This window comes from Plectrocnemia conspersa, unplaced genomic scaffold (assembly GCF_051122295.1).
Source record: "Plectrocnemia conspersa isolate PC_06_02 unplaced genomic scaffold, ASM5112229v1 ptg000013l, whole genome shotgun sequence".
NCBI lineage: Eukaryota > Metazoa > Arthropoda > Insecta > Trichoptera > Polycentropodidae > Plectrocnemia > Plectrocnemia conspersa.
This window is the reverse complement of record NW_028277177.1, coordinates 7082831-7100140: the sequence shown is the minus strand read 5'-3', so window position 1 is coordinate 7100140 and position 17310 is coordinate 7082831.

The following is a 17310-nucleotide window of genomic DNA, read 5'->3' as shown; positions in this document are numbered from 1 at the left end:
GACGATTCGGAATTTTCCGAAGGTGCACGCCAAGAATTTAAAGTTTGCTCGCGTATGAAAAATCTATTCAGCATGGGTCAGTCGCCATGGGATTGCTGTGCGATTTATATTTCGTGTTTGGGAATGGCACGTGGATTATTATTTGGATACCGTTACACTACACATATTCACTGGAAATAGAAAAATAATATATAGGAAAATATTGGGTATAGTGGTACTACTACAGTAAATCAAACAAAAACCTTTGATGTTCAATAAAAAATTATAAATTATTAGCAGTGTTAATACCGATTGAATAGTGCGACCACTCAAAGTACAGCAGTAGTTAAAAATTACCACACAACATTCAGCAAAGTAGAGAGCTCTTATATATTTTCCTGGGTAGTAATTGAATGATAATTATTTATAGATACTTAGGTATCCCAATTCCCTGACTATTTCTATTTTTTAAATTAAATTTTATGTTAAGTGTATAAAACATATTTTTTAAAAATTAAAATACCCATGTAATAAATCTTAATATTAAAAAACCATCAAAACCTCAACATCATTTTCATCTTCCACGTCTATATTAGCTAATTCATATTTTTTTATAAAGTACATTTATGCCGTCCAAGTGTATTCCATGATTCAGATATTAATTTTACCATTGTCGGTTGTTGAGGCTATAACGTCGTCGTTAATATTATATCAAATTCTTTCAAGCGATTTTCAAGCATCTTTCTAATTTCCATTGCGTTTCATTTTCCTGATGCAAATACCAAATCAAGATGGAAAATTTGATTTTCTACTCTATAAAAATATATATAAATAGCGCCTAATCCTTGTACTCGTCAATTTATACAATATCAAGTTACAAGTGGTATAAGTCGCTGACTATTGACATGAAAGATCTGGGTTAGAATCACATAATGACTATAATATTTTTAAATTTCTATCGCGTCTGTGAGATCAGAATTAATAATTATTATATATTTATAATTCTGATTGATTGTCACAGATTAGGTTCACCTAGATTTACCTTTATTAAATATAGATTCTTTTACAAAGGTACTAATTAAAAAGCGTCAAAATAAGTCACAATTTCCGCAAATTTGTGATGCGTGTGTGTTTCTTTCGGTGAACTACACTCTTCAACAACTTCCCTACACTATTTGTTAACACTGTTCATGTGATACCATCTAAATGTCCCTGCATACAAATTGTATTCCTTCCTTTCCACGAAATTTTTGTTAGATAAAGTTGACATTATGCCGTTTTCTTATTGAAATATTTTTAAAACGCTTCTAACTGATTTTCTATATTTAGTTTAAAAATAAAAAAATATCTTATAACAAAATTACAAAATACTTAATAAATAATAGTATTATTGTAAAAAAAATACTAATTATTTAATTAAATTAAATTTTTGAGAACATATCTTATAGAAAAGTTTCTCTAGCCAAATTATAGAAGTTTCCAATATAGATCTCAGAATCACTTTTGAGAGCAAGTGGTGATTCTCTCTACACGTAAACGACGTATGTGATCAAACTTTCAAGATGCTCGACTTTTTTATGAGGAACACATTTCATTTGATAATCCATCAGTTATTCAATAATTATAGAAAAAGTTGGGGAATATATAATTTAGTTAGAGTATTACATGTCTTAATTCTTAACTCATCTTAAAAAACTTTAGACTGATAGAATTAAGATTACATTTACAACTAGCAACACAAATGTTTTTAATATAAACAATCATATTAATGTGAAAATGTGAGACTATAAAAATATATTATTAAAATTTTGGGCTACTGTGCTATAGAATATGTAAAATTGCCATAGGTATGTAATTTTGTCCGTTAAAACCAAACAGCGACATTCTTTTAGCGCTTGTTCTTAAGAACCAGGTTATAGAGTAATATATTTTTAATCGTACTGGTCAATTGATAGATCACTTATGTATTAATTAGGGAGATAAAATAAAGGCATATGCGCTTCTATTATTTGTATAGATTCATGGCTACTAGTGCATGTATAACAATTAACGTTCTCGTACGCCTCGCTGAACTATAAATCAGATTCTAAAGCACTTTAATTTAATTTGCTCGTTAGCGACAGTCTAGTAAACATATTATATTTTAATTTCTGATTGTGATTGATTGTGATGCATATTATAAATTTTATTTATTTTTAAGCTGCACAGATGCTGGTTCAAATTAGTGCACGTCTTTCTATTATATACATTTATCCTAACCATAAAATAAATAAATTGTACACAAAACAACAATTACTGCTTGCACAGGACACATAAAAGTGGGTTTTATATTTAGACGAAGTCTAATCCGAACGAAATCGGTATTGCACGACCGAGGTATACGACTGTCGTAAAACACGACGTAAAATAAAACATATAAAATCGTGCTATTATAATACATATTAGTGTGTATGTAAAAAGTTTTTTCACCCTTATATTTTATAATAGTACTATGTCTTTAATATTAAAATTTCGTTTTTATTAAAATATTTTACAGCAAAAATATTACGCAATAAGTTAGACACAAAAATATAATCTTAGCTATATTAAGATAGTATAGTTAAAGTATAAAGGTACGGCTGGGTAACTAGAATATTTTTGGAGGCGACTAACAATATCTAATTTAAAATAGGTATTAGATTATTATTAACTTAAAATATATTAAGATATTTTACTATATAAATTTAATCAAACGCTGAAGTTCTCTTTATTATTTTTAGAATACATACCCTATTGGGGTATGTATGTACATGGGTTCTCTGATATTTGTGTTATTTATTAATGATGTAAATACGGTAGTTACAAATTCAAGTTTTTTTAAATTGTTTAAATGCATTCGATTTGTTGCAGATTTAATCTCTATACAGAGTGATTAAAATTCTTTATGGAAATGTGCTTTGGTTAACAGTTTGCCGTAAATCTTGCAAGATGCTCAGCTTTGTTATTAGGAATATATTTAATTTATTTGCGTGACAATTTGGTTCGCAGCATTCTTGAATCAGGATTTATAATTTAGTTTATTTGATTTATTATTCGTTCTTGCATACCAGCATCTTTCTTTCAGTTATATCAGAAAGTTCTTTATGCCTAAGTATTTATTTGAACTACTGAAGGGTGTTGTTGACAATTGAATTATTCTAAAAAAATTCAAGTTTTGGGTTCCCGAATGGCTTCGAGAATCACGATTACATCCTCTTCTGATGCATGTTAAAGCCAGAACCATTTTCTAAAATAAAGTTTCACTAAACGAACGTCTTCTTTAAAATGTATCTATTTTTTTTATATTTATTTTAATTTTATTTAAGAATTATACGTTATTTACATAATTCTAAAATGTGTTTTCCTTCATCTTATTATAAAGTCAAGGATAACGACAGAAGTGTCTACTTGTGCATCCTTTAGCTTTTGTCTTATCTTCTATTTGTTTATTATTAATAAAAGGCGCTGTGTATTACAATATAATACAATATAAATATATTTTTAAATGCAATCATAATATTTTTATCGAGTTTTAAATAATAATAATTGTTTACTCGCAACGGTCGGTCTTTATGCGGCGTATATTATCTTCAACAAAAAATAAAATTGCCTCGTTATAAAAATTGTTATAATAACAAGATGTGAAATTTAATATGTTTCTAGAATATTGTGTAATATTTTTTTTCTTGTCATAATTTTGCGTAATTCCGCAGTTCGCGTGATCCGTAATTGGAAAATGTTGAAACGGCTCCGGAACAAGGAGATGATTTTCCCTTTCGACGGTGTTCAAGATACCGAAGAGCATTCTTGCTTATAATTGGGCTTTCTTTCCACCGGTTCCCAATCGGTGTGCCACGGTTCATTGTAAGAAAATCAACAATGGAAATCAATTGGCCGACTGACAATGAACAGAGCGCTGCGGAATAATTAAAGGAAACTCAGACTATTAATTATAATTAATATGTTTTTTTTATTAAGAATTGTGAAAGTCTTCATCTATATTAATTTAAAATATCATAATTAAATAATGCGAATTAAGTTACAATTAAGTGCTATAGAACATTTTATTTAATATATCAACCCCAATTTCTTAAATATAGCCATCGTCTCTAAAAACAATTAATATTCGATTGATACAATTTTTTTTATTATTATTATTAATAATAATTCTAAATAATATTTTATTAATGCAATTATTTATATAATCCCAAGGTCTTACCTTTCTAAAAGCTTATGGATATTGTGTGCTTTTTTAAAAACATTAAAAAAAATATTTTAAAAATACAAAAGATTACATATGATTTTTGAGTGATAAAATTATTTTGATTTTTTAATGTTATATTATATATTTGTATTGATCGTGCTTAAGAGTCTTTGCTGTGATATGAAAGTATGTTGTTATTAATTATTCAAGAGTAATTTGATTGTCATGTTCTTGTAAGTGAATCTCTTAAATAATTTTATCCAGGAGTTGTTGACTTAGTGTTAAATATTATAAACTGGTCCTTTGAAGAAGCTTAAGTGAATAAAAAGCTTTTTTATAGTCAAGCGTATTAGCGACTGACCACACTTGTGAAAGTCAACACCTTTATTAAAACATGGTCTAGTGTTTGATCGAGTTGATAATTACAAAGAATATGTAAAACAATGTAATTTTATGCCAGGGAAATTTAAATATTTTTAAGCGTGTGTTTTATGGATTTTAATGTTTAATGTCTATTCTGCAATTATTATTGATTATTAATCGGTTTTAAAAGTATTGTGTAATACTGGGTATTTTTTCGATTTATTTTTTGATTTTAATGAAACGCCAAAACATTGTTGTTTAAAATATTTCTAATTAATTTTTAAGCTACAGTATAAATTATAAAAAATATTTTTACAGATATTATTTTAGAAAACAATATTTTTAAGTTTAGTTCGTGAATATATTTATTCTTTTTATAAAATATTCTGATGATAATTCCCATTGAATATCGTATTTGTTACATTTATATGTATGCTTAAAATATTCCAAAGTTTTTATGAATTACCATTTTATATATTTATTTATGTATGTAAAATATAACACATATCATCGCTTTTGAAATATATATTTGTAAGCCGATCCTCCATTGGTAAAAATTGCTTCAACAATATTTTAAATAATGTTGAATAATATATTGTATGTATTTTTGTGTATATTAAGATAATTTTTATAAGTAATTTTTAAATTAAAATATTTAAAGCTGCTTAATAATTGTCATTATCATCCTTATGATTCATCTCACTATTTAATAACTTAAGTTTAGGTTTTATTGACGTACTTTTGAGCAACCATTAACTATACTTAATTATATAATTTAGTATTTTTACTACATACTACTCATCTACATAATTAACTAAATTGTTCAGACACATTCGATATGTTACGAACTCCTTTTACATGGATATGGCCTTCTGTCAACCTTTTGCCTTTTAGTCAGTAAGAAAGTGACATATTATATACTTTTTTCGATCTCATTCGTCATTAGATTATTTCTATGAATTCCGTGAAAACGTTTTGGCATCACGAAATCATTTTTACGTAAACTACGTCTGAAAAATCTTTCGGGATGCTCTGCTTTATGAAAAACCCTTTTTGCTCAGTTATTAATCTTCTCTATGATACTTTGTTATTCTTGAATAGGAATCTATAATTTGTATTTCCAGAATCACATTTATTATTATTATTAATTCTGTTAAAATCACATTATTTTATTTTATTAATTTATTTTGGAATTACAATTTAACATTTTTTTAGAAATATTACATAATAATATAAAAGTATATCTTATTTAGTTAGCTAGATATATTCTCAACATCTTAAATTACGGATACGGATCTTTTGCCCAGCACAGTTTCCTGTCTGATCGCAATACACATGAATTAATACTTAATGAAAGGACACTTTTGACACGCGCACACGCGTATTATATATCCGAAGAGACAAAAGAGCAAGAAGGGTAGTCGGAAATTTCCCTGTGTGATTTATTGCTCCCCCTGGGGTGACACGCGTCTGCTTCTTCCCGCTTTGATTTCATAAAACGTCCTGACAAGTTTCCTGTTTTCCCTACTCGTATTAACTTGCTTACTTAATTAAACAATGGGCAACGACTTCTCAGCCTGTCAAAAACTGTCAGATCTGACGGTAAAGAATGAAACAATAAAGTTAATGGCCTCAGGACTGTCCGGCAAAATTATATTTCGATTGTAACAGTTAAAACGAAGGTCCGACGGAATTTAAAATTTATTTTTAATAATAATAATATTTTATATTGACATAAATAACGAATATATATTCTTATAATGTTGTTTACAGTTTGTTATCGATACTCGATCCACATTCTAAATTTTATTTATAAGCACAAACCTAATGTCAATCCTGATCGCGTCTAATGAGTATAGACGAGGGTCGTGTCTTGAGTCAGAACTTGTCCCAGCCAAAGTTTTGGACACAACAACCAAAACAGTATTATGTACTTACATCTACTTAAACGCATGTATTTATATTATTGTATTTGTGTTTTATTATAGACGTTTCGAAGAATATCGTTTAATATATAGATATTATTGAACGACGTATAATATTTCATTATTATTTATCTCCTCTCAGACGATGGGACTTTAGAGAAAGATACTGTAATAAATAATGTACAATATAAATATATATATACAGTACAATATTTTTCATATTTGTAATAATAACACCGAAAGATATTATATGAGAATGTATCGAAAGGTGATTTGAAACAATTTTTTATTTATTATTGCTCATATTTTCTACAAAGCAATGTAATGTCGTTTCATATTGAAGTTTCAAATAATATAGATTCGTATATCGTACAATTTATTTTTATTTATTGGGCCGTCTTTGAAATAATGAAAATAATATTTTATTTTAGTCATGTCTAAATTATTCAAAGACTCGTTAGCTTAATATAAGTGAGCCAACACGCAACGCATAATCGAAATATAATACATGTAGAATCATTAACAGGAAGCATAGAATTCGTTACTATTCGAAAGATTAGATTGCAGCGGAAAAAATATGTAGTGTAAAAATAAGCTGTGGCAATTCAACGTGATTAATAAAACATTTTATTATTATCTCTGTTATTTTTTATATAATGATACTCCTAAGGCAATCCACAAAAACGGGTTTCGTGCATTAAAAAAAAAATTCTTTTTAATGTTCTGTTTTGATGAAATTTGTTTAGTGTATAAAAAATTAGCTATTATATATTATCTAAATAAATTGTTAAAATAAATGTAACTTTTTAGGGAGTTATTTATTTTTTGGTTAATAAAAGATATATGAGATTCTTATATACACAATTAGTTCTGCAAATTATTGTTTAAATTAACGTGTAACGTAATGCAAAATATGAAACATATGCATACGAAATTTTACATTGGGATTATCTACAGGTTTATTTTCGTGGGGAATTCAGTTTTAACTTTGCCCCAAATACAGGCGTCGGATGCAACTTTCATAACGCTGTGTGAATGGAAAGCTTTCGTTTTGTTATTTTTTGTGAAAAAGTTGAACGATAACAGTGATCGATAGCTAAATGGCATTCAGCGGGTATGCCGTATAAAAGTTTTCAAACATAATTTCCTTGAAAGTGATAAAACTAGCATATTATTGTATTCATTTCTAGAAGATGTACATGTAAGTAAAAATAATTAAAACAATTAAATAAAAAAAAAATTAAAGCAAAATTCTGAGACATATAATATTGGCGTTTAAAACGATAGAGGAGAAAATCTAGTGAAATTTTGGGTAAAAAATAATTTCTCCATTAGGAATACATTTTTTAAACAACATATAAGATATTTCTATACCTGGTTATAAACATAAAAATTAAATTGATAATAGGCGTATAAAGATTGATAAGGTAAAAATCTTTTACATTAAATATAATAGCTTATCAAAGTGTAGATTGCGACTCAGACCAAAATTTGCCTGTCGAAAATCAAAAAAAAATCAAAGAAAAAAATATTTCACTTAAATTAACACCATAAAAAATAAAAAAAGTTTGACAAGGTTATTAGAGATATTATTTTATTAATATCTACACATAGAAGTTCAGATAAACTGTAAACAATTATCTATTTTAGTAAATTTCCTATTACTTATTAATTAACTAAGACATATAATTATTATTTTTCGCATAAATAAATTGTCAATTATGTCATTTAAATCTGTAAATCATATAATTAGGTGATATATTAAAATAAAAAAAACTTGCACATAAATATATTATTAAATATAATATAATATATGTATATTAAAATCAATATTGTTCTAAAAGGGTAAATCGCCACTACCGATCCCATCTTATCAGCTTATGCATACCTTTTGAGAATTCATCTAGTAAGGTATATGACGAGCCCCGAATTTGGTAATTCCACACAGATAAAAAAATTCATTTTATAATCGAAAAATGCAGTATATTTAGTCTCTTCTAAACTATTGATCGAAACGTATCGCGAAGATTGCTATGATGATTGTGATTTTAATTTAAAAAAATATTTTCAATCACTCCAAAATGGACGAAAAGATGTAATCTTTTTTAAATTTTGAAGACGCATTGTCCAAAGCTGCAAGGTGATTGTTAAAAGAATTCTAATTGAATTGTACGTATCCCAGAAGATTAGAGTGAATTTGATACAACAAGGGATAATCAAGATTTCGAAGGTCCAGTGGTATAAGTTTTTCCAAACAATAGTGCAAGCATTGAAGAAATGACCAATTTATTTATTGGCGATGTCAAAATAATAGTTTGGGAAAAAAAATATATTATTGGAAACCATCTTACAAATACAAAAACGCCAAGAAACAGATTTAGACAAAATTAAAAATATTACAGATAGGCTGGCGAGAGTGAAACCAATTGTTGATTACTTTTTAGACAAATTCAATAATGTTGACAAGCCAAAGCAGAGCCTTTCACGATTGAAAGAATAATTCCATGGTTAGGTAGACTTATTTTTTGGATATTCAGTCCTATAAAAATAACCAAATATGGAATATTGAATAGAATGGTTTGCGATTTAGATACTGGTTATATTTATAATTTTAAATTATACACCGGAAATGCAGGAAGATTCGTAAACACAGTGATGCATGTGCTAAATCAATATCTGGACAAGTGGAATTATGTTGCCAATTCTTGTAAAAGCGTTTTACTCGCAAAAGATTAATTTTTACAGAAAACAAACAGAACTTTGTGGAACTATCCTATATATAAAATAATGGTCTGCCAAAATCCTTAAAAAATATAAAATTAAAGCTCCATAGTTACACAATATTTAAAAAAAAACAATGGAATGGATAAAAAAAGAAGTTTGTTTTTATTTGTTTCCATGCGCATTATTTATTTCGTTCCTAACAGAAATATTAAATTCAAAGATTTTATTTTAAGTGGATGCAGAATTCAGTAAAATCTATCTATTCTGAAGACATTTTACCGGTTTCTAGTGCTGTCGATCCACCAGAAAAACTTTCATATAAGTTAAAATATCATCAGCCAATAAAAATAAAAAGTGCGGAAAAATACGTGAGAAGAAAATGTCGTGTTTGTTCTGCACGTGGAATAAGGAAAGATGCAGCTTATATTTTTGAAATTCCTCTTCATATTGACGAATGTTTTTATACGTGTTACTCAAAAATTATGTATTGTAATACATAAAAAGTGTTAATAATAAAAAGTGTAATTATGTAAATAAATGTGTTAGTGACAGTGATGTACTCAGAAAACGGACGCCGAAAAATTTGGTGAGTGCAAATTATATTATTAACAAAAAAAAATAGAAGCATTTAAACATACATTTTATTAAGTAATTATAAACTGGTTTGTAACCATCGCAACCATTTTCAATTTACACAAAGTATTATAAATGAAAAAATCAGATTTATTCGTTTATGATTTTATTACTCAGGGAATTTTTTAAGCACAATATTATAATATATTTAAAATATTTTACTTAATGACGGCAATAAGCTAATGCTGTGATAATTTTTCCAAACTGTAGCTTTTCCCCCTAGTTTCATAATCTGTAAATCATTGCGGTTTTACAAATTGTGAGGAAATATAAAAATAACAAGCACCCGGTAAAAATGTTCGTAAGTTAATGGACGCTATTTCTTAAAAGTTCTTTGGTTACTGGGTTATCTAATTTATCTACATATACCTAAATGTTTTTACTTCTTAATTTTGCAATAATTTACAGAATTTCAGATGTAAAAACTTTGTTAATTAATGTGCTATCAACTGCCGATTTTTCAATTTTATGTTTAGGAAGCCTATAAAAAGTTAATTTCTTTAAAAGGGGTGTAACATTAAATATTATTTTTAGATAAAATTTCATAAAAAATTCATGCGCCTGAAAAAGGCGAAGGCTCATTTTATTGTAACGCAATGGGATAAACTGACTCTTTTTACAAAAAAATAAAGAAAATACATATTTTTTTTGATATTATGTAGAAATTTCCATTATCATGTAGAAAAAAAATTGTGTCTGACAGATCGGAATTAGTGATTATTATATAATTTTAATTCCGATCGATCATCACGTATTAGATTTACCTAGATTTTCCTTATCTCACGGATGATTATCATGACGATTAATTTAAATCGAGCTAGGTCGTACATATTTGGTATTGAAAATTTTCTAGTAATGAACTAATACGGCTCATAGTGAATCTCTGATAAAAAAAAAAAAAAAATAATAAAATAAAAATCTCTGAACCGCTGGTTTAACCAAATAAAAACACAAATGGGCTCTTCAATGGTCAAAGCACTCCGGGCAGCGGAATTGAGAGAAAACTGGAGGAGCATTCTGCATGATATTGGTCACGAGTGAGGAAGTGATTTTATGAATGGTATGGTATTTAAAATTAATACTTTTACATAAAAAAATGGATCACTAAGCAACTTTCTCACTTGACAATGTAAAGAATTGACACGATTTTAAGCATTACATATTTTATTATTATTTTCTAATTATTAAAGAAATAATACACTAAGCTATGCCATTGAAAATGTCACAGCAGTATTTGTAATACTTGCTTTTACCTTGCGCCCGCTGTCTCGCAGTTTGTCGTTTTGAGAGAAAACTTTTATCAACTTCTTGCGAAAGGGGAGCTTACGACTCGTTTCTGCTACATTAGTTTCGCTCGAAAGCTATTTGTACGCGTTATTGATCATCGAGCAAAAATGATAGCCTTCGATTAATTGCTTCTAAAAATACTGTTCTAAAACTAAAATGTTCTCGTTATACGTACGATAAAGTTTTCTAGAAATTTTCGTGCAGAAAAGTTAGACTTGGAAATGGAAATGATCAGACGTGTTTAATTATGTGCTTCTTGTGTGTGCCGTGTTGCTTGAGTGCATTTTAATCTGTGTTCCTTTTGAGACTTGATACATTATACGCTGTAGAAATAGAGTGGGAATGAGCTTCTAGTAGTATACTAAAGATGCATTAATTATAATTTGTGGTAGGTAATATTTTAAATTTATTTATATACTAATATTTGTGAGCTAAGGATAGACAATTTATTTTGAGAAAATTCCTACAATTTAGAAAAATTTTGTAACTGTAAATTGACTAGCTATATTTATAGGTAAAACTATTTTTATGAATAAATAAAACTTAACTTCATTGAAAATTATATTTAAAATAATAGCATTACAAGTTTTATGTGGATTAAATATAATAAAAAGTATACTTAAATAATCTGATATATGTTTTGATTGTTTGTTGTTTAAAAGAAGCTGCAATTAACAAAAAAATCAAATACATTCTTATCTAATTAAGCTATTTAACTGAGCAGATTAAACCGGTTTTTTGTTCTTCCTGTAATTTGACAATGAAAGATTTTCAATAATTTTTAAAATTTTTTGGATGTCTAGATTTTTCGTTAAAAGTCTTAAGATATTTGCTTATCAATAAAAAAACTCTACTGTTACAAAAATATATTTTCTATCTTACCTAACATAAAGTTTAGGAAATAACTGTGCCTATTATTTTATTACTTTTAATAAAAACTAATACATTAATTTGGAATCGAAGTTTTATGTGTCGGCATAACAAATTAACTATTAGGCGTATCTAAACGAACAAATATTAAATGCCCATTTTAATTTTTAAGCCAGTGCACTAAAACCGTTGGGTCTTATTTTAATATAAACCAGAATTAGTGCCAAATATTTTTGCTGAAGAAATAAATCAGAAAACTTCCATACTTAATCATTTTATTCAGATCCTTCAAAAAATAAATCTAGAATTACCGCTTCGTTTTAGACTTGGAATATCTATAGTTTAGTTGAACTCGTACCAAGCGGAGCTACAAATCCACTAAAACCACCCTTAGAATATTAGAAAAAGCAGTAGCATTTCATTCTTATCTAGTCACTAGAATCTCAGACATATATATTAATATTGCACAAATTGTTCCTTTATCCTTTTAAACTGTTGTGATTGAAAAAATATTTACAAAAACCGTTGTACCTTACCAAATAACGCGTTCACCGTCATTGCTAGATAAAGGTTTTCGAATAATGATAGTTATATTTAATAATCCAAACACTGCAGTTATGTAACGAATTAAATTACCGTGTTTTTTTTACAATTAGCTGTATAGTTATTTTTTTGTTTATAAATTAATCGCTACAAAATAACATGAAATTCACTCACTAGTGTGCAATTAGTTTGATATTTGGTGAGACACCAAAGACTCATTTTTTCAAATTGTATACTTTCGGTTGTGTTGCTAAGTCGGCGGTACGGCGGTTCTCAAGCTTTCTGGAGGTGATGCTGAAGTCCAAGGTCAAAAACACAATATTATATAATAGTATAAAAATAGTAGAAACGTAGATAATTAGTGGAGTGTAGTGTGTGATTTCCAGCTATGTTATAAACGGACATTCACAGAAGTATGGGCTTGCCGTATCCCTACCACGTACGTTGGTAAGGATCAAAAGCGCACGTCTCAATGACATCAGACGCGCGTGTGTTGTGAGAGTGCGCGTAAAAAGTAATTGTGTAGTGTTGCCAGATATTAAGAGGGTGCACTTCTATAAGGACTGTTCTTTTTTAGAACGAGATTACGCATCATAAATCCTCTTCAATCACGATCCTTTTTTTCACAACGTTAGGAAGCATTTAGAAATCATTCTATTTACTTTCAGGACAATCCGGTGCTTCAGCATAACAAAGAACCGGCCAACGAGTATCCCCATTTATTAATTCAGATAATTTATTGGTCGATTGCATACCAATGATTAGATGTTTCCATAAACTTTAATTACTAATATATTTGGTTGATTTGATTATCATAAATTATCTAGCGGATAATTATGTTTGAGGTTCTAGTGGTAAAGTTTAAACATCTTAGTGATATTCTTTTTATGAAATTTTTAAGTTGTAGTTAATTCAGTACAAAGTAAAGTCTAAAGTAAATCAGCGTTGAATAAATGGGTAAGCTTCATTATTTCTTTCTCAAGATTTTTTAAAACATGTTCAAAGTAATAAACGCTTGAAAAAAGCACAACGGATAAATATTTACTGGTAAAAAGGCAATAAAAATATAATCGTAATGGTACTTACTCAAGTAGTATATTTGGTAAAAAAGTTTTTAAATCTTCAAACTCGCGTTCGCAAATAAGATCTCATTTATATACGCAAAATGCACATATATTATGTATGGTATATATTTTTTTGGAATTATCGCAACAAACGAACCGGTTGTGCATGGGCGTGCTTATTTACATTTCCGTTTTTCATATAAATTGCGTTTTGTGCGTTGTTTCCCGCTTGCAAAAGAAAATTCATATATATAATATTATATAGTACCGAAAGCTCCGCGCGGATTTCATTCCGAAGACTTCTTGTACATAGCAGTATTCGCGTCACGAGAGGAAATTAAGATTTTCATCTTGTGACTTTGCACCGTGAAATCCTTCAATCATATCCCTGGCGTACGTAGTAGCTCGTAGTCGGCGTGCGCCTTTTTCCTTATACGTGCACCTAGTCTACCCACCCCCGAACTTATGCGCCTTGAAGTGTCTTCTCAGCCTGCCTCGGCGCTAAAACCCTCATCCACCCCCGGGGCTAAAGAGCTACCCCCAGACCGCGATCCGACTGCAGTCCAAGCGTTTTAAGGGGGCACTAAGCCTCCCGCACGACCCCTTAATCGTAGGATTTCCAAACCAGAACTCGGTGCCAAGGAATACGCCGATTTGCATAACTATTAGCATTTTTTATCATCCCTTGTTATTAGCGATCGTTCTCTTGTTATCACTTTAGAAGTCGAATTGATTTTAATTGCGGTTGTAATGCTTTATCACATTAAATAATTTATATTAATATACAAGCAAGATATTGAGCCAATATTACTATGGATTCTATTCCAGGATTTCTAGATGGGGATTTTACCGGTTATTTTAAAAGCAACAACAATGTTAAATTCTAAGAAATATATATATTATAAAACATGCATTAAAATTCAATATTTTATAACAAATTGAAAATTATTTGGCAAGGGATTTTTTTTAATTGCTATTATTATTTGTATACAACCTAGCTAATTTTATTTTACTTTTTCACCTCAAAAAATATATAGTGCAACTTAAATTTATAAAAATGTAAAAAGGTGTTTATAACCATTGTAGCATTGTGTCACTGTGCTTTCGTTTATTATAATATTAATAATTATATGCTTGACAAATTATGTTTTAGTACTATGTAGTAATTTTGAATACCGTAAAATAGTAATAAAATGATACTGTGTTAGAGTTAAATTTCGTACATCTCTCGAATTACTGTTGATTTAAATTTTCTATTTTTTATTTACATCTTTCTATTTTTTATTTACAAAACTATTAATAAAAATAATGAAAATATGTTAGATTAAATTTTATTTTAGCATTAATAGTTTATTGTAGCAAAATATATAAAATGATCAATTTCCTTAAGAATTATATTTTCAGAAAGACATAAAAATAATATTAAAAAAAATCTACTTGAAAATTCTTTCTTAACTTGATTTAATAATATATCCATCGAATACTTTATAAGGTGTAATTTTAAAACAGTAAAGGAAGTACTACTTCGCAAATTTTGCATCATAAACTCAAATAATGAAACTTTAAGATTTGAGTAAGACTTTCTCCCTACTCAAAGAACGATGGAAATTTTCGTGCACTCTGATAAAAATCTTTGGTGTGGGAATAAATTGCTTTCTTACCTGTTTTATAAGTTGAGAGAATATCTAGTTTAAACAGAGCTTATTCGTAAATATATTAAGTAAATAGTAAAGGTTATTTTTACGATAAATTGATATTTTTTTATTAATCACAATTTTCACTCAGTATTATAATAGTTATAGTCGATCAATATTTTTATGTTGCAAATTAAAAACAATATGTAATTCTTGTAACATATTTGTGATTTGTAAAAAATGTTTTTTTCAAGTAGAATTTAATTTTTGTGTGGAGGTTTTTTATTTGATTGCAAAATAAAAATATTTTCCATACTTCAAAACTTGCTTTTTTACATTACAATACATTTTTGTATAAAAGGATAATTACATAATACGATTATGAAATTTTTATCAACATAAAGTTTAAGCAACGATTCCGGTCTTAGTGTTGAATTTGAAATAAATTCTTGATACTTTGGGTCAAACTTTGCCATTCATTATAAGTTTGGCGTTCTTATTACAGGGTGTTTACAAAGTTCTTTTGTAATGTGAGGGATTGTTCGAATACGCGACCAAACTTGCGTGAACGCTAAGCGAAGAAAGGCTACTGTCTCCATTAAAAGCATTTCAGCTGAAAAGCAAATAAAACTCCTCATTTTGTAATAATAAATTTTGTAAGAAAACTTTTTTTATAAGTAAAATTATAATTCTATTGTTTAGGTAATAGCGTCGTTATTTGTTTATGAGCAAATCTTACAATCATATAATATTCGTTATGTTAACAAAACGTAACGGATATTTTTTTTGTTTCTCAAAGAAATATTTCTCAATAATCGCATTAGGCAAAATTCAATGTTTGCAATACAAGTTTAGTGATATAGAAAATTTTGCGTTTAAAACTCAATTAACAAAGTTTTAATACGAACAAGATTCCAAGAAAACGTTTCCATAGAAAGCTATAGAACGATAAATAGGTATGGTGTAAAATCTTAATAAATGCTTTGAATTAGTTTTTGCGATATTTAATTATATTTTTTTATTCTTATGCAAAAAAAAAATGTTAATTAATTATACAATAAATACATAAGTTAAAATTTTTTTGGACGTATATTAATTGAAACAGCTTTAATATTTTCATTCATATGAATTTTTAAGGTACTATATAATATATAATAAATATTTCAGTACAAATTAGGATTAAATCAGATAGTTTTAGAATATTTAGTAATGATAACTAATATATACCTTAAAAATTTTGGTTAGCTTTTTTCGATTAAATTATTAATATATTAAAAAAAAAGGTATTAAATATTTACAATTAAACAATATTTTTAAGTGGTTTTAAACACAAAAGCTAATATCTTTGTAGCTTTATATAATAATAAATACCCTTAAATAATTGTGCATTTATTTGTAAATAATATAATTATTTGACGTTTATTCAAATTAAAAATTAAAAAAATTTCAACTATGTTTTTGAGTTTTAGGACCGAGTATTTGCTTTGAAAAACGAGCACATTTCCGCAACGAATTATACTCGTAAATCAAGGTACCTTGTGTATGTATATTTATCAAAAAAATTTACGCAAATAATCTAGTATTGAGGAGATTGGAATTAGTGATTAACTTATAAATATAATTCCAATCGATCATCACAGATTTAGTTTACCTAGATTTTCCTAATCTCACGGATGAATATCGTAATGATTAATTTAAATCAAGCTAGGTCATTCAATTTGGGTAATAAATGTGTTACTTCAGCTCATCTTCTATGTATTATATGACTAGTAAATTTATTTTATTTGACAAAAAAGAACTTTTCTTACCGACTGTTTCACCTGCCTTGCAAAATTATTTTTACAGAATTTATCTAAATAAATTATTTTAGATAAATCTAACTGTACTCTCCTTATATAAATACAGATTGTTGAGGATTGATTTTGGGTTTATAAAACCTGCAAGTATTTTTTTCAATGGCAGTAGACCACCCTTATGAAAACATTTACATATTGTTTCTATTTAAAATGCTACAAAATAAAATAAAAATCATCTAAAGGCAGTATTATAAACTAGATAGATAGTTG